The 19,228-nt window shown below is 49.4% G+C and overlaps 1 pseudogene; it reads left to right on the forward strand.

The window, feature by feature from the left end:
- Positions 1–1,264: 1,264 nt before the first annotated feature.
- Positions 1,265–16,508, forward strand: LOC118851349 (annotated as a pseudogene).
- The last annotated feature ends 2,720 nt before the right edge of the window (positions 16,509–19,228 follow it).

Here is a 19,228-nt window from a genome sequence, read left to right on the forward strand (position 1 = left end):
AAAATCACTTTGGAGGCTGTGAATTGGGGTGGGATCATTTGGAGGTTACTGCTGTAATCCAGCAAAGATGAGAGGGGTGATGTAGGGGCTGGATGAGTGGAGAGAAAGGGGAAGTCTGAGGGACAACCGATTGGATCCATAGGTGAATGATGGAAGGGGTACCTTGGCCCTGCACCTGGATGACCAGCAGGATGGTGGTGTCCTTGACAGTAACAGGACGTTGATAAGGTCAGGATGAAGATCTTAAGTTCTATTTTGGACACATTAATTTGAGATGCCTCCGGCACTGCTGGTTCTAAATCCAATGGGCAATTGGAGATTCAGTAGCTTGGGAGAAAGACTAGGGCTGGATGTATAGACCTGGAATATCTGCATAGAAATGTTATGTGAAACTCTAAGCAGGAGAGGGGATCCTGTGGCCTCTAGGTCACATGTGGCCCTCTAGGTCCTCAAGTGGGGCCCTTTGACTGAATCCAAACTTTGCAGAACAATCCCTTAATAGAAGTATTTGTTCTGTAAAACTTGGACTAAGTCAAAAGGCTGTACCTGAGGACCTAGAGGGTCACATGTGGCCTTGAGGCTGCAGGTTCCCCACCCCTGCCCTAGGAACTGATGAGGTCAGGAAGTGAGAGAGTGTAGAGAGAGAAGAGGACCAGGATTGTTTCCTTCTTCTCTTTGTCAGAAGATGTTGGGCAGATGGATGGGTGGGTGGGTGGGGAGATTGATGGATGTATGTATTATGTATGTAGGATGATAGATATGTCCATTATCTCTTTGAGCCTCACCACAAACCTGTGAAGTCGGTGTGACAGCATTTATGGGTGCCAGGGGGAGGGAAGCACCTCAACTGTGGGCAGCAAAGTAGGACAAGATTGCCACATCCACCCAGTCATTATCAATCTAAAGAAAGGTTGAGAGTTGAAAAATGTTTTTGCCCAATTTAAATAGTAGATTCAATTGTGGCAGAGGCAGCTCCAGCAAGGGAAGTCTTAGTGAGGTTAACTGATTTACCCAGGGTCACTAAGTTATGGGTAAAGATTTGTTTTGAACCCAGAACTCTCCTAATTTTGAATTCAATGTGCTTTCCATGACTTTATTCAAAAGTTTTGCTCTCTTGGTTAACTGGGTCCTGGGCTTTGGGCAGCAGGTATCGGGTTGGGTGTCAATGAGGTGAATTTTGACCTGGCTTTGTGAGTAAAAGATGATAAATACACAGTGATAGAGGCAAACGGTCTCGGTGACCTTCGGTGGTCTGGCACCGAAAATGAATGTGATTTTAGAGTGCATGGAGAGAAGCCTGGGGCAGGCCAGAGAGGTGCCAGCCCTGCCTTCCTTCCTCTGCTCTGCTGAAACACAGGTGGTGCATGGTGATCATTTCTGGCAGCCACAGATTATGATGGGCGAGGACGCCGCGGGGGGCAGGGGAGGAGGCGGTGCAGGCGCAGGTCCCGGCGCCGCGGGGGTCCGCCTTCCTGTTGTGCCCGAACGCCGACCCTGCCATGGCGCTGCTGCCGAGCACCTGCTGAAGCCGGTGCCGGAGGACAAGCAGATCGAGACCAGGCCCTTCTTGGACGCCGCGACTCACCTGCTGCCCTCTTCGGTGAGTGCCGCCACCGCCAGCAGCCCTCCGGACTGTGGCCGCCCCACCCCCCCTGCCCCGGGCTCCGGAAGGAGCGAGACCGAGACAGCCCGTTCCCCGGAGAGAGACTTCCCCTCCCCTGGAAGGAGACAGCCCCCTCCTCTTTAAGAAGTCCCCTTCCCCGGAGCGAGACAGCCCCTCTCCTGGAAAGAGAGAGCCGCCTCTCCGGAGAGGGACAGCCCCCTCCCCTATAAGGGAGACAGCCCCCTCCTCTTTGAGGAGCCCCCTTGCCCGGAGAAAAACAGCCCCTTCCTCTTTAAGAAGCCCCTCCTTCCCCGGGAGAGACAGCCCCCTCCCCCAGAGAAAGACAACCCCTTCCTCTTTAAGAAGGCCCCCTCCTTCCCCGAAGAGAGAGACAGCCCCCTCCCCTGGAAAGAGCCCATCCCTCGGAAAGACACAGCCCCTCCTTTGGAAAAGAGACAGCTCTCTTCCTTTTAAAAAAGCCCTCCTCCCCGTTGGAAGATCAACCCCATCCCCTTTTAAGAAATTCTTCCCAGGGAAAGAGATGTCTCACTCCCCTTGAAAGAGTCACCCCCCCCCTTAGAATCACCCCTTTCCTGAAAGAAACAGCCCTTCCTCCCCCACTTTAAGAAATCCCCTTCCTCTGACCATCCCCTTTCCTGGAAGGTAACACTTCTCTTACAGAAGCCCCCCACCCCACTTTAAGTATCCCCTTCCGCTGGAAGAGAAGACCTCTCCTTTAAGAAGCCGCCCTCCAGAGACACACCTCTTTAAGACAATTTCCCCCCCTTAAGAATTTCCCCTCCCCCTGCAAAGTGAACCCTCCCTTAAAGAGCCTCTTCCCTTTAAGAAATTCCCCTTTGGTGTAGGACGAGCCGTCCTCATGAATCTCCTACCCTCTGTAAAAACCCCCTCTTTTAAGAACCCTCCCCCCTCCACCCCCTAGAGACCTGCACCCTTTAAATGGCTTCCTCTGCCCTCTTGCCCTCCTCCATCATCCTTTAAAGCCACTAACAAAATGAATAATAAAAATACTGTACAACATAGATAATGCCAATTTAGGGTTTTCCAAGTCATCCTGTGCCCGGCTGGGGCCAGTTCCTTGGAACTGGACAGTGCTGTTTTAAAAGGGTTCTCCCTGGTCCTGCTTCTTACCAGCCCCCAAGGGCTCCCCTTCCCCCTCATCTCCCTCATCCCCAGCACTCATTAATGTTGGCAGCTTACTAGAGGAGTGGCCCTCAAGGAGCTTATGTTCTGTGGGGGAGGCAGGTTACCTTCTAGGAGGGGTCTAGGGGCTTACCTCCTCTGCACCTCATTTTCCCCTGATTGGATTTGATGGTCCTCTGAGTTCTGGGTGTGTCTTTGAGCCTCCCTGTGTGTCAGCATGGAGGAGTTGGGTGTCCACTTTCTCCATCATCCCCTGCCCCATGTGTGGCATGCACCCGGAACCTCCTGGGGGACCAGTATTGGTGGGGTTCCCCTCTCCCTGCCTCCAGTGCCTGTCCCCTCTTTTCCCCTGGAGCCTGAAGTCCAGAGTGGACTGGAAGTGGAAATTTCCCGAACCGATCGTTCTGCGGGCTGTCTGGCCTTGTTGGTTCTATGCCCAAGAGGGCAATTAGAGTTAGTTTGTTTCTATCTCCCTGTATTTTCTCTTTTGCTGCTCCTAGTGAGTTTATTGGGGACCCCCATAGGGAGCCAGAACACTTTCCCATTGGTGGGAGGAAAAAGGGGCAGCAAGCCCAAATTCACAGAGTGGTCAACTTGGGGTGAGACTGTTTCTTTTTTGAGGAAGCCCTGCTTGGAGCTGAAATTGAGCTCACCCTTCCTGATGTGGGTTTCAGGATGGTGGGTGGCTCTGAGGCCTGTTAGCTCCAAGCCTCCTGGTCAGTAGACAGGCAAAGGAGAGTGGCTGGCTCTGGCCACACCCTGGGCACAGAACTGGTCCTCTAGGTGCCTGGGGCAGAGGGCTTTCTGCTTAGGTTTGTTGAATCTGGGGCCTGTTTAGATCGTTTGGGGGCAGTATTGTCTTAATCGTTGAAGCTGGAGCAGATCAACTGCTAACCTGGTCTTTTTTAGTTTTCCAGCTGCACAGCTCTCCTGAAAGCTGTCCTGATTTCTGGCCACCCCCCTTTCCCCGTTTTCCTCCCCAGTTATTAGCCCTGCCTCCCTCAGGAACACTTATTATTACTTTGTGTTCCCTTTGTATTGGCTCATCTCTGGATTGGAGTGTTGGCAGCTCTCCCCACCCGCCACAACCCTTAGAATGTAAGCTTCTTGAGGGCTGCACCTCCCTTCCCAACATCTTTGTCTACATCCCCTTTTCTCCACTGCCACCCCCCCACCCAGGCCCTCATCACCCCCATTGCATATTTTACAGCTTGGTTCCCCTCCCTCCTCCAACCATCCTCCTCGTAGAGGCCAGGTCTGCTCTGTCACTCTGCCCAGCCAGCCGCAGATGTCTCATTGCCCTCAGGCTCAACTATAGAGTCTTTTGGTTGGCATTTTAAGTTCTTATAGCCTGGCCTCTTCCTATCTTTCCATACCTGCTTCATCTCTCGACTCCGCTATTATAATGGCTGGCCCTCAGGCCTGGAATGGTCTCTCTGCTCACCTCTGTCTCCCGGCTTCCTTCTAGAGTCAGCTCAGATCCTGTCTCTCAAGAAGCTTTACCCAGTCCCCCTTCCCCCTCAGATCACCAGCCATTTACTCCCTCAATAGTTGGTATTTCCCTGGTTTATTTACATGTTGGCTCATTTCCTACTGCCTACAAACATGCCCATGCTCCCCCACCCCCAAACCTTTCACTTGATGCATCCATCCCCGATAACCATTATCCCATATATCTTTTCCCTTTGCACCATCTGCAACAGGACCCTCACATCCTCTGCTCGCTTCTCTTCTTAATTCTACAGTTTGGGCTTCCAGTCTCACCATGCAGTGAAGTTGCCTTCCGTTCCAAAGTTACCAGTGTTTGTAGCTGCTAAACCCAATGGCCTCCTTCTCCCTAACCTCTCTGTACCCCTTGATACCATTCATCAGTCCTCTCCTCCTTGATCCTCCCTTCTCTCTAGGTTTCGGAATGCCCCTTGCTCTTTCCTGGTTCTCTTCCTACCTGTCTGACTGCTCCGCTCAATTTCTTTGCTTGACCCTGTAGGTGTCCCCTGAGAGTCCTGTCCTGTGTCTTTTCTTTGTCCTCTACAGTTTCACTTGGTGATCTGATCAGTTCCCATGGATTCAATTGTCATCTCGACTGGGGATTCTCAGATTTATTTATCTATCCCTAGCCTCTCTGTGACCTGGGAGACTGCCAGTCTCCCATCTCCAATTGCCTTTCAGACATCTCAAACTGAATGTCCATAGGCATCTTAAGCTCAACATGTCCAAGACAGAACTCATTCTCTTTCTCTCTGTGCCCTCCCTAATTCCAAACTTCTCTATTTACCCAGGCTTGAAACCTAGGAGTCAGCCTGGATTCCTCACTATCTGTCACCCCCCACATCCAATATGGTGCCAAGGCCTGTTGATTTCACCTTTGTGCATTTCTCATCAATTACACCTTTCAGCATCTCTCATCACTTTCACTCTGTACATCTCTCCAATATTCCCCTCCTCTTCTCTAACACTGCCTCCACCCTTATCACCTCACACCTCCAGTACTGCAGTAAATGCTGGGATGTGGGGTGGGGGGTCTGTCCACCTCAGGTCTCTCCCCACTCCAGTCCATCCTCCACACAGATGTCAAATTACTCTTCCTAAAATGCTGATCTGACTATGTTACTCCCTCCCCTTATTAAATAGACTCCACAACCAAATATAAAAGTCCTCCGTTTGGCTTTCAGAGCCCTTCATTATGCGGTCGTCTGCTTACACTTACAGCCTTTCTCGTACTCTTTGCCCAGTGACCATGGCCACCTGGCCTCCTGGCTGTTCCATGAACAGGAACCCCTCTATCTCTGGGCTCAGGGGTTTTCTCTGGCTCTCCCCATGCCTGAGGCTTTCTCCCTTTTCATCTCAGCCTCCCTGCCTTCCTTGGATTCCTTCAGGGCCTCAGCTAAAGCCCCACTTTCTGCAAGAAGTCGTTCCTCACCTTCAATCATTAGCCCTTCCCTCTGAGATTATCTCTGGCTCATTCCTGACTATATTCTGTGTGTATGTAGTTGGTTTGTGTGATGTCTCCCACCATTAGACTGACCCCCATGAGTTCAGGATCTGATGTTTAAAAATGTGCTTGTTTTTTTGCCTTTCTTGCATGTACTTAGTAAACACTTGTTGACCCCGACTTCACTGTCTTACTTGGCATCCTTAGATGTTCCCCAGCTTATCAGTGTTAGACCAGAACCCAGTTTTCTTCTTCCTGGGAGTCTGAGCAGGGTAGAGTTACAGAGAGCTTAGCATTCCTTCAATGGCAGCCTAGAATCCTGATAGTGAAAAGAGGTGGGGAAGAATCCCCTCCCTCTGGTACAGTAAGCCCATCCCACTGTTGGACAGCTCCCACACAAGGACATTTTTCCTTCTGTCAGTGCTAAGATCTTGTCTCTTTGATGTGCGTCTACTTCTACTCTGTGGATTCTCCCGAGGCACCCAGTTGTCTGGATGCGGAAACATAAGGTGTGTGTCCTCTTTTTCTCCCTTTTAAAAATGGTTCTGGGTACCTGACTCCTTCAGTGATATGATCTAGGTCTGGCTTGTTCAAATTGGACTTTTTGCAGATTGGGCAAACCAAACTCTCCACACCCTTGCTTCTAGCCAGGTGTTGCCCAACACTGAGTCCAAAGCATGTTTTTTGATCTGGGTGGAGCTTTATCCATCAGGCTTCTTATAATTACCCAGGACATTTTAAGGCAGCTTTTTTTTCAATTGATAGCTTTTGCTGTCAGTTCCAAATACATCCTTTCCTCTCCCCCCACACCCCAGTCCCTTGTTGGAGAGAATAAAAAAGGAGGGGGTGGAGAGGGGAGCTCTTTAGCAAAATCAACCAACACATCAGCTAAGTCTGACAGTACATGAAATATTCATGGGGCTCCTAGTGCTAGAGACCGTCTAGGCCAGCCCCCTATTTTACAGGTGAAAAACTAAGGCCCCCTGAGGCCATGAGACATGCCCAAGGTCACTCAAATAGTAAACATCAAGGTCCAGTTTGAACCTGGGTTCTGGACTGGTCCTCTGGAAGACCTGGGTTCAAATCCTGCCTCTGTGTGGCCCCTCTACCAGTGCCTTTGTCATCCTGAGCCTGTTCCTTTGTGTATACAAAGAGGATACCTGCATTGGGGGGCTCTCCCACCACATGGAGGGGCACTTTGTAAGACTTTCACACAGTATAGGATTGTCACCTTGTATATTATTTATACATAATATCTTGAAACTTGTTAAAAAAACAATAAAAACAACCTTTCCCTTGTGTTTAAATCCTGAGTCTGGCACTGAGTAGTTTGTGACCTGAACAGTTAAATGAGAGCATTGGCCTGGGTTACTCCTTCAATTCTCTTTAAGCCAGTTTCTGTAGAATGAGAGCTGCCAAGGTCCCTTCCAGCGCCAGATCTGTGTCTTGTGCCATGAGTTCAAGCTTTGAAGCTCCTGTTACTATTGGGGAGCCCTAAGCCCGGTCCCCTTTCTTCTCTGAACCTCATTTCTCATGTCTGGGGTCCCGATACAGAACCGGACATTAGCTCCATAACAAAACCAAATTCGGGATCTGTTTCAAAGTTCCAGAATTTCCAGAGTGACTCATTGTAATTTCTCACATGAAGGGACTTCACCAAAGTATGAGTGCATCTCTAAGCTTAAGAACCAGGAGGACAAGGATCAGGAGGTGAATGTGAAAGTGACTGGAGTGTGGTCGATGTTAGAAAACAGAACCAGGATCCCACCTGAACTCTGTCACGTTCAGTAACATCCAGGAAAAAATTAGTCACACTCAGGAGTTCTTATGTAGCCCTAGTGTGTTTTAGAGCCTTTAAAGTTTGCTAAGTATGAGTCCTGGGAGGTAGAGCCTGTAGAATCCCCATATTACCACTGAGGATATAGAGGCGCAGAGTAGGTAAGTGACTTACCCAGGGTCACACACGGGACATTTTCTGAGGTGAGATTTGCACTCAAGTCCTGAGCACCTCCCCAGTGTGCTCCCTTGCTGCAAGTTTTCACTGCATTCAGAACTTAGGCAGTTGTCTGAGGCATGTTTTGCTGCACATACCATTGGCTTGGTTCTAGTTTAGAAACTGAGGCTCAGGTGTGTGGGACTTGTCCAGGGCCACACAGAGCAGAGCTCGAGGTTTGAATCAGGTCCTCTGAGTCCCAATCTCCTGTTGTTACACTAGTGAAATTTATTAAGAGCCTGTGGGTGCCAGCCCTTGGGCCAAGCCCTGGGTAGACAAGCAAGGCAAGAGCCAGTGCCTGCCCTCGGGGAGCTTCCAGTCTGGGCCCCCTGCGCAGCTGTGATGCCCACGCTGGTGAAGTCCCTCATCCTTCCGAGCTCTCCCTGTACACACTCTAGGAGGAGGGAAGCTGGGACAAGACTGTTGTCCCCATTTCAGAGATGAAGAAACCAAGGCCCAGAGGGCCAACTTACCCAACCAAAGTCATGCTAAGGTACTAGGAAGTCAGGCTAGGAATCCAGGCCCTCAGGCTCCCAGTCTGGACAGTTCAGCCCAGACTCCCTTAGGACAAGTGGTGTTCCAGACTTTGTGCCAAGATCTCCAAGGAGGGGGAGTCCTCCACCTCCTGACTCAGAAACAGAAAGACCCGAGTTCCAGTCCTGCCTCAGACAATAGCTAGCTCTTAACCTCAGTATCCCTCCCTGTCAAATGAGGGGGTTGGGTTCTACCCCTCTCCCCCCACCCTGGGCCCCTTTAGCTCTGAATCTCTGGTCCCACAATCCTAAGGCAGTGCATTGCTTGGGCTGGAAGCCAAAAGCTATTCCTGATGTCAGAGATTGGAAAAGGAAGAGCCTGGCATGAAAGGCCCTGCCTGGCTGAGGGCCAGGGAGCCCCGCTTGGCTGCCCTTCTGGGTTAACCTTCAAAGCCTTTCTCTGGGATGTGTTTCAGGAAACGTGTTTAATGGCTGCCTTTTGTCTTTCCATCTGGGTGGGTTCCCTCTGCCTTCCTCCATATGGAACCTTTAAGTAAAACATTCCATGCAAAGGGTTACCTGCAAATGTACATAGTATTCTATCCCAGTGGTCCGCCGCCTCTCTGCCATGACTCTTCTCTGCCACTGTGTTTCCTCCTTAGTGGTCCTTTCACATCATCTGGCCTTTGTGTGTGCTGTCCATGGGACTTAGTTTTATTTTGCTCTGCATCAGATTACATGAGTCTGCTGGGGACAGACTTTTGAGCTGTTTTCTTCTGTCCCTGTGATTTTGGTCAGAGCAACCATTCTGTGTTGTGCTTTAATATTGTGTAGCATCTTTGCCTTTTGGTTTTTAGAAGCCAGTCAGTAAGCATTTATTAAGCACTTACTGTATGCTAGGTATGGGGCTATGAACTAGGGATACAAAGAAAGGCAAAAAAAAGTGATCTCTCTCTCCCTCCATCTCTCTCTCCTCTTTCTCCTCTCTCTCTCCTTTCATTCTCTCTCTTCTCTCTCTCTTCTCCCTCCTCCTCCTTCTTCCCCCCTCCAGTTCCCCCCATCTCTTCCTCCCTCCTGTCCCTCCCCCCTTTTTCCCCTACCCCAATCCTGGGGTGTCAACATGTTGGCACACACCCCCAGAGCTTTGCCCCCTTCTTCCCTGGTACAGGCCTACACCACCATGCCTGGCCTCCATGTCATTGTTTTTCAAGGAGGTAAATAGATGCACAGCAGTGAAGGGATGTGGGGGCCCCGATCTCAACCTGGAGGGGAAGGTTGTCTGTTCCTGTTCCTACATTTGACAGATGGGGAAGACAAGGCTTTGGGAGGCTGAAATGCTTGTTTGTACCTCGTCATCTCCCCGCTGGTGTGTATGCTCCTCGAGGGCCAGGGACATCTTTTCTCTCTTTTGGTACTCCTCCACCCCCATGCTTAGCTCTGTGTCTGGCACTGCTTAGCTTGAAAATTCAGTTTGGTTTGCGTCACTAGCTTTCCTAGAATTTCTAGGCTATTACGGCTGAAAGGAACCTTGGTCATTGAATTGATCTCCAGGTTTTAATTTTATTTATTTACATTTTAGAATGGATGGATTCAGAAATATTTGGTTTCTCCACAGCAGAGTCTTCCTAGCAGACCCCCTGAGTGAGCGAGAGGGCCCGTGCCCGATACCACTCTCACGTCCCAGAGAGGGGGAAACACATCACCGAAGAGTGCTAGTTACTCAGACTCAGAAGCATGACATGGACCTGTTCTAAACTGCTTTAGGGGGCTTGTCCACTGGTTAATGGGATCAGAGCATGTTGGGGTGGCAGAGGGCCCAGGGCCCCTTTTAGGCACCTCCCATGTCTGCCTTCTCTCTCATTGCCCTGAAACCTCGCCTCTTCTTTCTGACCCAGATTGCTTTGGCTCATTTGTGTTCAACCAGGTCAAACAGACATCAGCGGGAACATCCAGGTATGTGCAAAGAGCCTCGCTCTCAGTATTTCGGGAATGCTCCTGGCAGATGTCGTCCTCGCTCATGGCGCCATTAATCCAGGCCTGGGTGAGAGCGGCTGCTGAGTCACCGGTACCTTGTTCCCTGATGTATGTGATGGTGAAGAGGTGGTGGACGATGGGATTGTCTCTTGGCCCTGTTCATGGAGTGATGAACAGCATTGAATGAGCAGCTCATGTTTCTCCTTTCTTATCCCCACCATCTAGGAGTGGTTCAGTGGTTCAGATCATTGGATAGTGGACCCAGGTTAATGTTAGCCTTCCAGAGAGGAGAAACCCCTTGAGGGTAGGAGCTAGGTCTCCTTTCCCCTTCTCATCCCTAGCACTTAGTACAGTGCCTTGCAAAGAAGGTGCTTAATGAGCCCTGTTCCATGGACCTGTGGCTTTTTTTTGCTCTTCTTTTTCTTTTCTTTTTCTTTTTTGAGGGGGGAAGGCAAGGCAATTGGGGTTAAGTGAGTTGCCCAAGGTCACACAGCTAGTAAGTGTGTCAAGTGTCTAAGGCCACATTTGAACTCAGGTGCTCCTGACTCCAGGACTGGTGCTCTACTCACTGTGTCACCAAGCTGCCCCAGACCTCTGGCTTTTTTACAAAAGCACAATCGACTTTTAAGAAATGGATTCCGTTTATAATGCCATTTCTGTTTCCCATTAGACTAAAAATTGGCTGTATACATTTTATTTACAATATATATTCTTGGAGGAAAATGTAGAGGGTCTGCCTTACAGTCAGTAATTCAATTCAGTAAGCATTTATTATGTACCTACTGTGTGCCAAACATGAAACACTCTTTGCACTCAGGAAACGTACATTCTCCTCAGGGGAAGCAGATAAGTAAATATTTAAAGGATGGAGATTTAACTTCCGGGTCAAATCCCATACGGGGCACATCTAATCCTGGCATCTCTCTGAGAGTAGTCATTGCAGAGGAGTTGCCAATTTGCATTGGTAGATGGACTTTTTCCTCCACGAGTTCCCTATACTGGTGAAATCACAAGTCTGGACCAGTGTGTCTATTAATCCACACACACGCGCACACACACACACACACACATACACATACTTTTTTTTAATATGTCTATATCTATATATGTGAAAAAGAGTCTATCAATCCATTCTCATGTGTCCTTATGTATATGTATATATATATATGTGTGTGTGTGGACACAAGAATGGATTGACAGGCTATATATATGTATATAAAAACATGGTGTTTATTGTTGCTTCCCACATATAGCTTGGGTGGGGCAATCACCTGATCACATCTCTCTACCTGCCATTATCTCATTTTCTTGATTCATTTTCATCACAGGTTCTAAGGCAATCCAGAGATACATTTTGATATTTCCTTATTAATTACAGAATGCAAAATGTCTAATGAATTAGCTCTGAGCCCCCACCCTGGTTGATTAAGCATTATTTGACACACTGAAGAAACTACCTTTCCCTTAGGCGTTTTGCTCGTCTCTCTAATCTTCTGGGTTTCAATAAGCATCAGGGTTATTGGCTATACTATTTACTAACAGCCTGGGCAACAATATAGTAACTACCTAAATAATTCTTCACAAAACCTGCTACACATACAAACACACATAACTCTGTAAACATACACATATGCTTCAATAGTAGGTTCCTCATAATAACCCTGAGAAGTAGTTAGTGAAATTATTATTATCTCCACTTTATAAACAATATTGTTTGATTGTCCCCTGGTCACACAGCTAGCAAGTGGGAGAGGTGGGCCTTGAACAAAAGCTTTCTGACAGATCCTAGTATTCCAAGAACCCAGCGTCCTGTGTCACTGCTCTCTGAGCTGTGTGCTCACATTGGATTTTCCTGCCTTGAGCTTTCTGATGGTTCGAAGCACCCTTCACACCTCATCTAAGACCCATGCAAGGAGAAGTCAGTGAACCCTGGGGTGGAGGGGAGGGAGGTGGATGGTGGCTTCTTTCCCACCTTCCCTTTCTTTGTGCAGAGGGAGTGGACTCTCTCTCTGAAGATCTCTTGTGGCTAGTGCTTTTCAACCTGAAAACCTTTTCAGACTGGGTTTTTTTTGTTTCAGAGAATCCGGGATGTTTACGATACAGACCACTCCAAGTTCCGAACCCTGCAAAACATCTTAGAAGTCGAGAAGGAGATGTATGGGCCCCGATGGCCAAGGGCCGGGCCCGGCACGCATGGATTGATGTGGTTGAAAAGGTGAGGTGGAGTGTGAGTCTGGGTTTGTGTGCATGTTTTAAAGCCCTTCACCTCTCACACAGTGTGACCAGATCACTGGGCTTGGAATCTGAAAGAACTGGGTTCAAATTCTGCTTTTAGCCCTCACTAGCTGCACGACCCTGTGCAAATCACATTAGTCCTGGGGGCTGTTTTGTTCGGCTCTAAAATAGTGCTTAGAATGATACCTTGTTGCTGCAAATCCCCCTGACCCTCGGCTTCCTCATCTCTGAAACAAGGGAGTTGGGCTCGATGGCCTCTGAGGACTCTGCCAGTGAAGTGCAATCTGAAATGTCCTTGGCAGACATTGGTATGCTCTGGGAATGTCAGTGAAAAAAACAAACAGACTGAGTTCTATAGCTGGGCAGTCCTTAGCTCTCAGCCCTCCTTCACAGGCTTTACCTTGGAATGTTTCTGTCAACCTCAGTGTTGGCATTTGGGCCTCTTTGCAGCCCCTGGAGGTTGTGGCCCTGGGCTGTTATCCTGTTCCCTAACTATAAGCTCCATGAGGACAGGGCTGGTGTCTGCCCTTACCTTGGCCTTCCTTTCACCGCCTTGCTCCCTGCCTAGCACACCGTTTTGTGCCCCGTTGGAACTTAGTAAGATATTTAGTAAGTGAAGAGACTACAAACTCACTGAGGTCAGGGGTAAAGGCTTGGGGGTGGATGATAGCCTACTGTGTGCCAGGCACTGGGGATACCCACACACACCCACTCTAACACAAACTCACACTCTCATACATGCTCACACATGCTCTTTCTCTCTCACTTACACACACACGGACACTAACACACACATTCACATAAACTCATATACACATATTTTTACACACAAACTCATCCTGTCATATACTCTGTCTCTCTCTCCTGTCCTCTCTTTCTCTCTCTGTCTCTCTCTCTCTGTCTCTCTCTCTCTCTCTCTCTCTCTCTCACACACACACACACACACATACACACACAGTCTCTCTCTCACACACACACCCCTTTCTCTGCCATGCCTGATAGCAAGACCCCCTTGGGGTCTGCCAATTGAGTGGGGAATCAGTGGTGGGCCTGGATGGGAAGTAGAGGTGCTGGTTTAATCTATAGCTTTGCAGCCCTTTGGGCATTTTTCAAGCCTGCTGTTCTCTAGACACCTGTTTCTAACCTGTTCACGGTGGGGTTAAAATGCAGTACAGACTGCACTGGCTCAGCTTTGGAGCCAGCATCTCCAGAGGAGGCAGGGAGTTGGTGTTTCCCTCGGCTGGTGCGCTTTCTGCTGCTGGGACTTGAGTGGAGGTGAGGCGTCAGAGCCTGGACACCAGGGAGTGCCAGCCCCAGTCCATAAGCCTTGGCGAAGGGCTGCAGGCTGGCAAGCTCCCTGCACATGTGCCGCTCTCCCTCGACGCCTGTTCTTCCTCTTCTTCAGTGTCTGTGCTGCTTAGACTCTGTCAGTGTGACATGGTCTAAACACGAGCAGGTCTGGGTTTGAATCCTACCTCTGATGCTTGTTAGATCATGAAGAAGCGGCCTCAGTTTTCTCATCTGAAAATGAGTTCGTTGATAATCTGTCCTGTCATCCTCATGAATTTGTTGGGAGGGGCTTTGCAAACCTCAGAGCTCTGCTCTCCTGTCCTCGGGCCTGTCTCCCTCAGTTTACTCCTCTATAAAAAGGGGTCTAAGAGACCTGGCACTCTGACACTCACAGGGTGCTTGTAACCTTTGAAGATCCCCAAGGAATGGGTGCTGCTGTCATGGAGCAGTTCCTCAGAGGGGAGCCGGTCTAGTCCACGTCCAGCTAGAAGGATGGATTGTAGATTGTGATAAGAAAGCCTGGCCTCTGCTGTAGGAGTGCCCTGGCCTTGTAGACCCACCCATGTTGAGGAATGAGGCTTGTCCTGACCCAGTTGGGTGCTGTCTCAGAGAGGCCCATGTGGACTTTGACATAAAGAGAAATGTCTGACCAGTGAGTTATCCCACAATGCCACAGGCTCCTGAGGAGGTAGTGAGCTCCCCTTCAGCAGGGAATGGCTGGTCTGACAGTGGGGAGACCAGGGAGGACCACCGGCAGGGAGCAGAGATGCAACCTTGGCTGTCTTCTAGTCTGCCCCTGTCATGTTACTGATGGGGATGAAAAGGGGAGGAAGAGCTGGCCAGGGTCTTATGGGCAGTGAGGGCCAAAGCCAGGATTTGAATCCAGCCCTCCATCCCAGATTCCTTCCTCTGTCATCCTGCGTGTGCCTCAGGGGTCTTTCTACCTCCATCATTCAGTGACTTAATCTACTGGGGAGGAGGGGTTGGTGTAATTACCCAAGCGGTAAGGAGGGGTGCCCAGCGCAGGTGAGCTTGCTGCTGTCTGCCTGCCACCCCACTCCTCCTAGTTCTCATAGCATCCCCAAGAGGCCGCTGCATGGGGCATCAACAAACCCATTTTACAGATGAGGACCGAGACAGAAGGGAAGCAAATAAAATAGCAGAAAGTGTTGTGCAAATTTAAAAACATGGTGTAAATGGTAGTTATGTTATCATTGTGTTTATTGTTCCTATTACATTGGGCTGTTGAGGGGGTAAGGTCTGAAAAGCAGAGCTAAACACAGGTTGTCAGTGTCAGCCTTTAAACCCTCCTGCACTGGCCTGACCAGGCTCTGTTGGAGTGGAGGTCAAAGGCAGGTGACTGCCTGCTGCCCCGGGCCAACAGACGCCTGAAGCAACATGGGCAGGGGCCCCGGGGGTCCTCATGATGGCATCTGCCGTTCTCCTTCCACAGAACCCTGAGGTTCATGCAGGTGCTGCTACAGAGCATCTGTGACGGGGAGCGGGACGAGAGCCGGCCCGACCTCATCCTAGTCAACGTGACCAAAGCCTATGAGGTGGCGCTGAAGAAGTACCATGGCTGGCTGCTGCAGATAGCCTTTCAGGTGAGGACTCTCATCCAGCCTGCGGATGCTGGGAGCTCCCAGAGCCTCTCTGTGCCTCAGTGTCTTCATCTCTAAAAAGAGGGGGGTGGATTCTGCCTCTGTGGCTGCCTCTAGCCAGCTCTGTATCTGTGATGGTGTGACCTCGCCACCTCTGTCTTTGAATCCCCCTCAGTTCTCACCCGTGTTTTTCCATAAATCCTCCATGGGCCACCTTTGGATCAAGTTTTACAGCTGGAGGGCAACTTGCCCATGCAAGAAATGCTCCCCCTCCCCATCTTCCACATCCAGGCCTTTCCCACCCCCTTAATGCTCCCTCTTCCCTCTGATGATCATCTCCAGTGGATCCCAGGTATCTCTTGTTTGTCTGTAGTTGTTTGTGACTGGTCTCCCTAGTCGGATGGGGAGCTCCTTGAGAGTGGGGATTGGCTTTTGTCTTTCTTTGTATCCCCAGTGCTTAGCAGAGTGCCTAGCATGCAGTAGGTGCTTAATAAATGCTGGGTGACTTGACTTGGAAGAGACCTTAGAGGCGGTCTGGTTCAGTCCCTGTTTTTTACAGATGAGGTAACTGAGACCCACCCAGAGGAATGATGGGTTACAGATCTGGAGCAGTAAGGGAGGATGGAGACTACCAAGTGTGAAGGCAGAGAGAAGTTACTGCACATGCCAGGGGCCATCCAGCATGTGTGTGGGAGGCTTGTGAGTCCAGCCCAGGGCTTCTTGGCTCCAAGTCTAAGAGAGGATGGCGGCCCTCCCCTTCCTGATTCCAGATTGTCTCAAATTGTCCCCATCCACAGTCCTGATGCCTGGATCTGGTTATGCCTCCCCCTTTCAGCCCAGAACCTTCACTAGCTCCCTGTGGCTTAACCTCTTAAAGTTCTCTCACTAGTTTTCTACCTGTCTTTTCAAGCTTAACCTACATGTCTCCATGAAGCCTCAGCTTGGAGGTTGATTGTGGGAGTTAGCACAGTGCAAGGTGACATCCTCTCAGGCATCCCGAGTGTGTCTCTCCACTGACCCCTTCCTTCCTCTCTTGTATTCCCTTCCTACCCCCCTCCAGGGAGCCATGTATGCTACACCATACAAGTCTGACTTCCTCAAGGCCCTCTCCAAAGGACAGCACGTCCCGGAAGATCAGTGTTTGGAAAAGGTCCGCCTGTTTCTGGTGAATTTCACGACCACCATCGACATCATTGATGAAATGTACACCAGGATGAATGCTGAGCTCGATTACAAGGTGTAGCCCCTGCCCGGGGCTCCCCTGCCCAGGCACCGTCCCGAGCCACTGCTCTCTAAAAGCACCCAAATCACTGTGAAATGAATTCAAGGACTGCTGTCTCTCAGCGACTTAGCGAACATCTCTGGAGTTTTAGGGGACAGCCTGCTTTTAAAAACATATACATATATTATATTAAATTGTAAGTAAAATTTTAATAGGTTTTCTATACAAAGAGCAATAAGATTTAACCATCCCATTTCCACTTTGCCTTAGAATTTCAGGAGGTCTAGACCAGCTTCCTAGATCCCTTTAAGTGTGATCTAGCTGATTAATGTTTCTAATTAATCAAGTCCTCAGTGGGTTTTGTTTTTGTTTTATTATTATTTCGCAGAGTGAGTGTGTGACTGTGGGGATACAATGTACAATTAGGGGGAAAATAAACACCTAGACCATGTAAGTTCACTTTTCAGTGTGAGGCACATGCTCCCTGGTTTGGCTGGTGTTTGTGTATTTTAAAATACTTTAGTGAAATGCACTTTGAAATTATGTGGGATTTTTTAAAAAAGTGTGTTATGTCCCTCTTCCTGGCATCTGCTGCTGCTGCTGCTGACCTCCTTCTGACTTCAGGCCAGATGTTTTTAAACCTCTAGCAAAACTCATAAGCCTCTGACTGGAACCCAGGGATGGGATGCTCACTTTGGTAATGGCCAGACTTTCCCCTAGAGGGCCACGCTCTGCTTTCCTCTGGATAACTCTTCCCTTCAGGGACAATATTTCCAGCCTAAGCTTGTGATTTGTCTTACTCCAACGGGATTTGGGGGAAGACCTCGGGTCTTGCTGAGACTCAGAGCTCCCCCCTCCCAACCACTCCCTCCTTTGCCTTAATTGTGGCTCTTGGGAGCTGCTCAGCTGGGATCTGGAATCATTTTGCTCTCAAGTGAATTGCTGTGCTGCATTCCGGGAGACTTGGGCGTGGGGGGGGGGGGTGTTGACTTTGATGCAACAACCAAAAACAACCAGAATAATCCTTATTAAAACTCTATTTTGAAATCACATTTGGTCTCTTGCTTGCGTTTCTTGATCTCGGACCAGTCCTGGATCTGCCTTTCGGTCTTTACCCATAAGATGGGCATGGAGATCTGATCTCTGCCCAGGTTGGTCCCTTGCCTGCCTTCCCTCCAAGATCCCTTTGGTGCCAACAGAGTGTTACAGTCCTGTGGGCTTGAGAGCATCGATAATGAATTGCGGCTCCCCCTTTCTTGACCCATTCTGGCTCTATAGGCCTGCAGCCTAGTTACTAGATGGGAAATGGATTGAGCCAATGCTACCAGCTGATTATTCGCAGCTCACACCCACCATTTGGCCTCTTAAAACCAGAAGGTTGCCCTGCACCAGTGAAATCACAGGTCTGGACCCCTTTCCCCCCCACAAAAAAGCCAACCTCTATGTAATGTTTTTACAACTTGCAGAATACTTTATTTCACGGAATCCTCTGAACTAAGTGCTACAAGTTTTTATTTCATTTTCCTTTCAAGTAATTTCCCTAGGGTTATGCAGCTAGTAAGTATCTGAGGCTGGATTTGAACCCAGGTTTTTCCGATGCCAGGCTCGGCACTCAGCTGCCAAACCAATGCTTCTAGAATGGGCCTGTGATGTGAAGTGAGGTCTTCTTGTGTCGTGTTTCCTACCCAATAGCCATAGAAAGTCAGAGGTGGGAGGGACCTTAGAATAATTCAGTTCCCAGTCCTGCCCCCCTCCATTGGAATGAGAAAGAAATGGGGGGAGGGGAAGGAATGTCTCCCCTAGTCACAGCTTCAGTGCCAGAGCCCAGGGCTTGGGAAACCCAATGCTCTTTTCCTTCCCTGGCCACAGAGAACAACGGGTCATCTCAGTGTCCCCAGCAGATGGCACTGCCCGCCCTGGGCACATGCCACCTATCTTTGCTGCCATCTCAGGATTCTGAGCCAAAGAGGGCCTTTGTGATCATCTGGGGCCAACTCATAGATGAGGAAACTGAGGCAAATAGGGTGAAGTGACTTGCCCAGAGTCGCCCAACTAGTGTCTAGGGCCAGATTTAAACTCATGAAGATGAGTCTTCCTGCCTCTCCGCCTGGCGCTCCATGCACTATGGCGCCACCTAGCTGCCCCACTAGCTCTGTGACTTTGGACAAATAGGAGTCTGGCTAAGTCAGTAACTTCTCTAAATTTCGTCTGTCAAATGGGCATCGTAATCCCTATATCAGGGAGTTCTTTTTTGAGGGCTAGGTCAGTCATTTCACAGTGTTTCAAAATAAAGCACCTGCTATGTGCCGGACCTCGCACTGAGTGCTGGAGATGCAAAGGAAGCAAAAAACAGTCTAATGGAGACAGCATTGAAATAATTACCATGTACAAGCAAGCTAGAGACAGGTTAAATTAGAGAAAATCAACAGAGGGAAGATACTAGAATTAAGAGGGGCTGGGAAAAGCAAGGTGGATTTGAGCTGGCACTTGAACAAGGAAGCCCAGAGACAGAGGTGAAGACCAAGTGAGAGGATGAAGAAGAAAGTGCTTTGTAAACTGTCAAGTGACGAGGCAATGAGTCAGGCTTTGCACATTCCACATGTATCAGGGCTTTTGCGACCCCTTTGCAGGGGTGAGATATACCTCTCTGGTACGTCCAGCCTACTTCTTTGATGATGTGACTTTGTTCATTCTTTCACACCAGGTGCAACGGATATCTGAACCTATGTTTCTTCATAAAT

This window comes from Trichosurus vulpecula, chromosome 1, assembly GCF_011100635.1.
Source record: "Trichosurus vulpecula isolate mTriVul1 chromosome 1, mTriVul1.pri, whole genome shotgun sequence".
NCBI lineage: Eukaryota > Metazoa > Chordata > Mammalia > Diprotodontia > Phalangeridae > Trichosurus > Trichosurus vulpecula.